At 38.6% G+C, this 8454-nt stretch overlaps 1 protein-coding gene across 1 annotated transcript in view; it reads left to right on the top strand.

Annotated features, from left to right (window-relative positions):
* ITFG1 (integrin alpha FG-GAP repeat containing 1) overlaps positions 1-8454 on the top strand; it is a 302948-nt gene that overhangs the window by 21356 nt on the left and 273138 nt on the right. The gene's annotated exons all lie outside the window — the stretch shown is intronic.

Below are 8454 nucleotides of genomic sequence, written 5' to 3' on the forward strand. Positions count from 1 at the left end.
GACTCTTGATGCTGGGAGGGATTGGGGGCAGGAGGAGAAGGGGACGGCAAAGGATGAGATGGCTGGATGGCATCACTGACTCGATGGACGTGAGTCTGAGTGGACTCCCGGAGTTTCATGATGGACAGGGAGGTCTAGCGTGCTGCGATTCATGGGGTTGCGAAGAGTCGGATACGACTGAGCGACTGAACTGAACTGATAATCATTTTATTTTAAAAATATCAATAATTCTAACAGATTCAAGTATTTACATATTTTATAGCTATTTGTGGTTCAGATATTCAGTCTTGTCTGATTCTTTGCAACCCCTTGTATTATAGTTTGCCAGGGTTCTCTAAACATGGGATTCTCTCAGCAAGAATACTGGAATAGAGTGCCATTCCTCCTCCAGGGAATCTTCCCGAACCAGGGATCAAACCCACGTCTCTTATGTCTCTTGACCTGGGAATATATTTAAGACAATGAAAATATTTACATTGCTTTCTTAGAAATGAGCTTAAATGTATTAAGGGATATATCTGTGTTTAGTTGCTCAGTCGTTCCTGTACGAGTCTTTGCGACCCTTTGGATGGTAGAATGCCAGGCTCCTCTGTCCATGAAATTTCCCAGGCAAGAATCCTGGAGCAGCTTGCCATTTCCTCCTCCAGGGGACCTTCCCAATCGAGGGATCGAAGCTCCATCTCCTGTGTCTCTTGCATTGCAGGCAGCTCTTTACCTGCTGAGCCATCAGGTTTTTCCAAATTCTTTTAGAATCTGTTTGAGCAAAAATGTTTTAAAAGGGCTGGACTAGGCAGCTTAGAGAAGTGTACTAGACCCATACTGACAGTAGAGCCATCTCCTAGTAACTGCTTTTACCCGAGTATCATAAAACGACTCAGTATAACCTGATCGTTGAAAAGTGGGTGGAAAAAAAAAAAAAGAAAAGTGGGTGGATTAGCAGTCATTTCTAAGAGTTGTTACTATAGGCAACTAAAAGCTACAGTTGACATTAATTACATTTAAATTCATTCTTTGACAAATGCTATTCTTTGAAATTGAGGGTGATGATGCCCAGAAATTAACACTTTGACATAATTATGTTTCCTGTGTGGCGATGGCAGGGAGGAGGGTGGGGGACAAATAACTGAAATTTTCTACACAGGTTGAGACATCTTAACAGATAGATTCATCTTGGCCCTCAGAACTGCCCACTTTTTCATCTCTGCTGTTTTTTTCTTTTGTCATCAGAGCAGTTTGCATCTGTGACCTTGCCCTTCAAATGGAGTTGAGGAAATTACAGTTTATTTGGGTATAGTTGCTTTAAAAATATGGTGTCTGCTTTTTTGTTGTTGTTGTTTTGTTTTTACTATGCTGGGTTTCTGTGGTTGTGCAGGTTTTTTCTAGTTGCTGCCAGCAGGGGCTATTCTCTAGGTGCAGTACATGGGCTGCTTATTGTGGCAGCTTGGCTTTTTGTGGAGCCTGGGCTCTAGGGCACATGGGCTTTGAAAGTTGTGGCATGTGGGCTCAGTAGTTGTGGTTCCTGGGCTCTAGACACAGGCTCAAGCAGCATGTGGAATCTTCCCAGACAAAGTGTTGAACCTGTGTTTCCTGCTTTAGCAGGTGGATTCTTTTCCACCGAGCCACCCGGGAAGTTTCCTTGCATCTGTCTCTTAGTGAAAAACTGTGTGGTGTACAAAAAGCAGCATTAAAGGCAAGAGGAGAAATGAATTTTATTTTCAGCTACTTAAATTTTTAAAAGATTTAATTCTGTTAAACAACTGTAGATACAGTTTTCAGTAATCTTAAAATGTACCACAAAAGAAACAGAAGCTCTTTCTCTCTCCCCCCACTTAGGTTTGATAAGTCATCAGAATGGTAAATAGACACTATTTGTAAAATAGACACTTATAGATAAAATAAACTATAAGGACCTGCTAACTGCCTTTTAAGATATATTAATGTAAAAAGTATAAAATTTAAAATACTGTCAGGAACTTTAATATTGATTTGAAATGTTCAAGATAGCAATATTACAGTTGATGTTTGAGTAGGGGTTGCAAACTCAAATGTCTGATGGGACCCAGAAGGAAAGCAAAGTGAGTGAACAGTTTGGAAAGGCTGGACCTTGACCTGCCTCCAGGCACTCCCTATGTCTGAAAAGGACCAGTTGGTTGCCAGACTTTATATTTCAAAAGAAGCTGGAAACCTTAATTTTTATTTGAAATGTGATTTTTAATTTGTTATACTTCTGAATTCAAACTTTTTAAAATAATGTGTAGGTCAAATAAAATATATCTTTAATCTGCATTTGGCCCATAGTCTGCCATTTTATACTGTTTGCTGTATCATTACTCTACATTCTTCATTTGAAATGTATGTTTTGTTAAATAGCTCCTAGGAGAAAATGTCACAAATTAGTAATTGAGGTTTTCCAAAATTCTAGGTATAACTTATTTCAAAGCAAACCTATGAAAAATTCTGTGATAAATTAAATCAATAACTGTTTGTGTTTTAATTAAAAACAGCCACATGATTAGCCTCATAGAGCTCATCTATGTAAAAGTTGTGTTTTGTTAATTTCCTTTTGGCCTATATTTACAAGCTTGTTGGGAACCTGAGAAAACTCTTCTGAAATGACTTTATGTTAAATTTTTCATAGACTGTCTAGCCTGAGTCTGATATTTTTGAACGTAATTAGAACAGTATAAAAAGACAAAAAGAGATGACACTGAAAGATGAACTCCCCAGGTCGATAGGTGCCCAGTATGCTACTGGAGATAAGTGGAGAAATTAGAAAGAATGCAGAGACAAAGAAAAAACAGCACCCAGTTGTGGATGTGATCGGTGATGGAAGTAAAGTCCTATGCTGTAAAGAGCAATATTGCATAGGAACCTGGAATGTTGTTACATCCATGCTGCTGCTGCTGCTAAGTCACTTCAGTCGTGTCCGACTCTGTGCGACCCCAGACCTCAGCCCACCAGGCTCCCCTGTCCCTGGGATTCTCCAGGCAAGAACACTGGAGTGGGTTGCCATTTCCTTCTCCAATGCATGAAAGTGAAATGAATCAAGGCAAATTGGAAGTGGTCAAACAGGAGATGGCAAGAGTGAACATTGACATTTTAGGAATCAGCGCACTAAGATGGACTAGAATGGGTGAATTTAACTCAATAACCATTATATCGACTACTGTGGGCAAGAATCCCTTAGAAGAAATGCAGTAGCCATCATAGTCAACAGAAGATTCTGAAATGCAGTACTTGGATGCAGTCTCAAAAACGACAGAATGATCTCTGTTCGTTTCCAAGGCAAACCATTCAGTATCACAGTAATCCAAGTCTGTGCCTCAACCAGTAACGCTAAAGAAGCTGAAGTTGAACAGTTCTATGAAGACCTACAAGACCTTTTAGAACTAACACCCAAAAAAGATGTCCTTTTCATTATAGGGGACTAGAATGCAAAAGTAGGACGTCAAGAAACACCTGGAGTAACAGCCAAATTTGGCCTTGGAATACAGAATGAAGCAGGGCAAAGACTAATAGAGTTTTGCCAAGAAAATGCACTGGTCATAACAAACACCCTCTTCCAACAACACAAGAGAAGTCTCTACACATGGACATCACCAGATGGTCAACACCGAAATCAGATTGATTATATTCTTTGCAGCCAAAGATGGAGAAACTCTATACAGTCAGCAAAAACAAGACCAGGAGCTGACTGTGGCTCAGACCATGAACTCCTTATTGCCAAATTCAGACTTAAATTGAAGAAAGTAGGGAAAACCACTAGACCATTCAGGTATGACCTAAATGAAATCCCTTATGATTATACAGTGGAAGTGAGAGAGAGATTTAAGGGCCTAGATCAGATAGATAGAGTGCCTGATGAACTATGGAATGAGGTTCGTGACATTGTGCAGGAGACAGGGATCAAGACCATCCCCAAGGAAAAGAAATTCAAAAAGGCAAAATTGTTGTCTAAGGAAGCCTTACAAATAGCTGTGAATAAAAGAGAAGAGAAAAGCAGAGGAGAAAAGGAAAGATATACCCATTTGAATGCAGAGTTCCATAGAATAGCAAGCAGAGATAAGAATGCCTTCCTCAGCAATCAGTGCAAAGAAATAGAGGAAAACAATAGAATGGGAAAGTCTAGAGATCTCTTCAATAAAACTAGGGATACCAAGGGAACATTTCATGCAAAGATGGGCTCAATAAAGGACACAAATGGTATGGACCTAACAGAATCAGAAGATACTAAGAAGAAGTGGCAAGAATACACAGAAGAACTATACAAAAGAGATCTTCACGACCCAGATATTCACAACGGTGTGATCACTCACCTAGAGCCGGCCACCCTAGAATGCGAAGTCAAGTGGGCCTTTGGAAGCATCACTAAGAACAAAGCTAATGAAGGTGATGAAATTTCAGTTGAGCTTTTTCAAATCCTGAAAGATGATGCTGTGAAAGTGCTGCACTCAATGTGCCAGCAAATTTGAAAAACTCAGCAGTGGCCACAGGACTGGAAAAGATCAGTTTTCATTCCAATCCCAAAGGCAATGCCAAAGAATGCTAAAACTACCACACAGTTGCACTCATCTCACACACCAGTAAAGTAATGCTCAAAATTCTCCAAGCCAAGCTTCAGCAGTATGTGAATCGTAAACTTCCAGGTATTCAAGTTGTATTTAGAAGGCAGAGGAGCCAGACATCAAATTGCCAACATCCGTTGAATCATCAAAAGCAAGAGAGTTCCAGAAAAACATCTAGTACTGCTTTATTGACTGTGCCAAAGCCTTTGATTGTGTGGACCACAAGAAACTCTGGAAAATTCTTAAAGAAATGGGAATACCAGACCACTTGACCTGCCTCTTGAGAAATCGCTATGCAGGTCAGGAAGCAACAGTTAGAACTGGACATGGAACACCAGACTGGTTCCAAATAGGAAAAGAAAAGGAGTATGTCAAGGCTGTATATTGTCACCCTGCTTATTTAACTTATATGCAGAGTACATCATGAGAAATGCTGGGCTGGATGAAGCACAAGCTGGAATCAAGATTGCCAGGAGAAATAGCAATAACCTCAGATATGCAGATGACACCACCCTTATGGCAGAAAGTGAAGAGGAACTAAAAAGCCTTGGTGAAAGTGAAAGAGGAGAGTGAAAAAGTTGGCTTAAAGCTCAACATTCAGAAAACGAAGATCATGGCATCTGGTCCCATCACTTCATGGCAAATAGATGGGGAAACAGTGTCAGAATTTATTTTTTGGAGCTCCAAAATCACTGCAGTTGGTGATTGCAGCCATAAAATTAAAAGACGCTTACTCCTTAGAAGGAAGGTTGTGACCAACCTAGACAGCATATTAAAAAGCAGAGACATTACTTTGCCAACAAAGGTCCATCTAGTCAAGGCTATGGTTTTTCCTGTGGTCATGTATGGATGTGAGAGTTGTGCTGTGAAGAAAGCTGATGGCAAAGAATTGATGCTTTTGAACTGTGGTGTTGGAGAAGACTCTTGAGAGTCCCTTGGACTGCAAGGAGATCCAACCAGTCCATCCTAAAGGAGATCAGTCCTGGGTGTTCATTGGAAGGACTGATGCTAAAGCTGAAACTCCAATACTTAGGCCACCTCATGCTAAGAGTTGACTCATTGGAAAAGATTCTGATGCTGGGAGGGATTGGGGGCAGGAGGAGAAGGGAACAGAAGACGATGAGGTGGCTGAATGGCATCACCGACTCAATGGACATGAGTTTGGGTAAACTCCGGGAGTTAGTGATGGACGGGGATGCCTGGCGTGCTGCGATTCATGGGGTCACAAAGAGTCTGACATGACTGAGCGACTGAAGTGAACAAACCATGAGTATGTGCTTAAAAAGAATGTAGAAGTTTATTGGGAAGAAGTTACTGTTTGTACAACACAGACCCTTTGCATAGAGAAAATATTCTCCTGTTGAATGCTTATTCTTTTCCCCTGATTCCACCTGCAAATAAGAAATTGTCCAATTATTTCCATTTCCAAACATGGCAAACTAAATTCACAGGTGAACATTGTTTGCTGTCTCCTTAATCGGCTATTGGGTTGACAATTAAGGTGAACTTAAATACCTTTTAATTGCTCTTCAGAGGCAGCTTGTCTGGGAGTCCATGTTGGACTGGAACATAGTACTGTGAAAAAATAGCAAATTCTCACTAGAAGTAGAGAAGAATAGGACATGCTACTTGAGACTACAGTTCCGTTCAACGAGTATTTGGGAGCCAGGTCCTGGTTAGGCATCAATTCAAACTATGAAATCAGGATACCTTGGATACACTCTCAGAGAGTTTCTCTATAACTTTGATCCAAACCAAAGTACTGTTAGTGGAGAAACATATAGTAATGAAACAGAGAAGAGTAAAGACCTTTTGGAGGAAGCTGATTTATTTAGAGCCTTGACCAATGGGAATGCCTTTGACATTGGAATATTCTTCATTGATGGGGAATTATGGGGGCATGATTTTGTTTAAACTTGCTCTTCTTTCTATAGTTCCCAATAGTCTACAAGTGTGACCTTCCTGATTTTGACAAATGTACTAAGGTTATATTAGATGTTAACATTGGAGGAATTTAATGAAGGGTATATGTAAATTTTGCACTGTTGGTTTTTTAGTGAGGTAAAATTCACATTATTAAAGGTAACCATTATTGCGTACAGTTTAGTGATATTTAGAACATTTACAGTGTTGTGCAACCATCACCTGGTTTCAATGGCTTTTCATCTCTCCAAAAGAAAACCCTGTATCCACTGAGCACTCACGCTCCCTTTCACATTTACGCCCGCACTTAGTAACCACTAATCTGCTTTCTGTGTCTAGAATTTTTATTACAGGTATTTCATATAAACAAAATCATAAAAGATATGACCTTTTGAGTTCAGTTTCTATCACATAGCGTGTTTTAAAAGTCCGTCCATATTGTACCATTTATCAGCACTCTGGTTGTTTTTATGACTAGATATTATTTTCATTGTATGGCTATGACAGTTTGTTTATCCATTCATCCATTGGTGGATATTCGGTGCTACTGAGATCATTCATGTATCAGTATTGGTTTGAATACCTCTTTTTCAATTCCTACGGGTATATACCTAGATGTAGAAATGCAGAGTCAAATGGCAATTCACTGTCTGACTTTTTGAAGAACTGCCAAACTTTTTTCCATGACTAAAGACCATTTTGTAGTTCCACCACCAATGTTTAAGAGTTCCTATTTCTTTTAGCATTTTGACTCATTTGAGTTAATTTTTGGAAAATGGTATGAGGTAGGAGATCTAAACTCATTCTTTTGTGTGGCTCAAAACTTTGGAATTAATATTTTTAAAAGATAAATATCATTCTCCACAGTCTTGGGAAAGTATCACTCATGAAAATATCAAGTTACTTTTCTTACACTTAAAGAATTAAAGATAGTAATAAATGTAAGAGCTGAAACTATAAAACCCTCAGAAAAAAGCATTTGGAAATGGATTCTTATACCTGGTAGTAAAAGAAAAAAGCTACACAAGTTAAATTGGATGAATTGGATATATCAAAATAAAAAGATTTTATACAGCATAGGACACTGTCAAGAGACTGAAAAGACAGTGTACAGATTGGGAGAAAATATTGGCAAATCATGCACCAGATAAAGATCTAGGATCTAGTCTACATAAAGAATTCTTATAGCTCTAAGCAATAAATTACTCAATTTAAAAATAGGCACAGAATTTGATTAGACATTTCTCCAGAGAGATACAGCTGTCCAGTAAGCACATGAAAACATGCTCAAAAATAGGCAAAGAATTTGATTAGACATTTCTCCAAAGATGTACAAATGGCCATTAAGCACATGAAAACATGGTGAACATCACTAGACATCAGGAAAATAGGAGTCAAAACCATAAGAATCTTTCAGGATACCTATAATAAGAGGAAGGGATAGTAATAAGTGTTTACGATGGAATGGAGACCTTGCAGCATCCATACATGGCTAGTGAGAATGCTGGATGATGAAGCCACTTTGGAAAATGGTTTGACAGTTCTTCAGAAAGTATGGACTTGCCATGTGACTCAGGAATTCTACTCTTCGGTATACTCAGAAAAATCAAAAACATATGTGTATGTCCACAGAAAAACTTGTACATGAATATTCGTAACAGCATTTACTTTTACTAGCCCAGAGAGGAAACAAGTCAGATGCCGATCAACATTTACACACAGTAACAAAAAAATGTTTTGAAATTAGATTGTGGTGATGGCTGCACATACTACACATGGTGAACATACTCTAAAACCACTAAATTGTGCACTTCAAAGGAGTAAAGTTTAGAGTATATAAAAAAAACTAAGAATAAATAAATTTTTAAAATATCTCGCTTGCAGAAATTTTTGTTTTAAAGCAGTACTCATTTGCTGTTTACCCTAAGGAAAAAAAAATTTTTTTTTTTTTTTTTTTTAAAATTTT

The sequence above is a fragment of the Bison bison genome, unplaced genomic scaffold (genome assembly GCF_000754665.1).
Source record: "Bison bison bison isolate TAMUID 2011002044 unplaced genomic scaffold, Bison_UMD1.0 scf7180017864192, whole genome shotgun sequence".
Classification (NCBI taxonomy): Eukaryota; Metazoa; Chordata; class Mammalia; order Artiodactyla; family Bovidae; genus Bison; species Bison bison.